Here is a 551-nt window from a genome sequence, read left to right on the forward strand (position 1 = left end):
GTGCTACGACCACCACAAGAAGTGCCATTTCGACGGCAAGATTGGCGTTTGGCCGTTCGTGAAGCCTGTCGAAGCGAAGCGGAACAGCAAGAACCGGCCGAAAGGAACCCCTCTCCTGGCACTGGAAAGTGTCAACGCAAAAGTTTATAGGAAGATGATTGTAGATAACTTAGTGCCGGCAATTAAGAAAAAGATGCCAAGGCAAAGTCAGGCAAAGAATATATACTTGCAGCAAGACAATGCTAGTCCACACGCAAGTGTGACTACGCAGCGTCTGCTTGAGCGGGGTGTTACTGGAATTGGAGTGTCTAATCAACCTCCAAATAGTCCAGACTTTAATGTTGTAGACTTAGGGTATAGCCAGCCCTAATGGTCTAGCGGTATGATTCCTGCTTCGGGTGCAGGAGGTCCCGGGTTCGATCCCCGGTTGGGGCCATAACTTTTGGATTATATCTACTATACTTGCATGAATTGCTGGTCACTGCCAGTGCAACAGGGGAAGAGGTGCAGACAACGACAGAATTGAAGTAGCATACACATTCAAAACATAC

At 48.1% G+C, this 551-nt stretch overlaps 1 non-coding gene across 1 annotated transcript; it reads left to right on the forward strand.

Moving 5' to 3' along the window:
* The first annotated feature begins 363 nt into the window (after positions 1–363).
* Positions 364–435, forward strand: H310_09053. Its single transcript has one exon. It is a non-coding gene; the product is annotated as a tRNA-Pro (tRNA).
* Positions 436–551: the final 116 nt, after the last annotated feature.

Source organism: Aphanomyces invadans, assembly GCF_000520115.1.
Source record: "Aphanomyces invadans strain NJM9701 unplaced genomic scaffold supercont1.19, whole genome shotgun sequence".
Classification (NCBI taxonomy): domain Eukaryota; phylum Oomycota; class Saprolegniomycetes; order Saprolegniales; family Verrucalvaceae; genus Aphanomyces; species Aphanomyces invadans.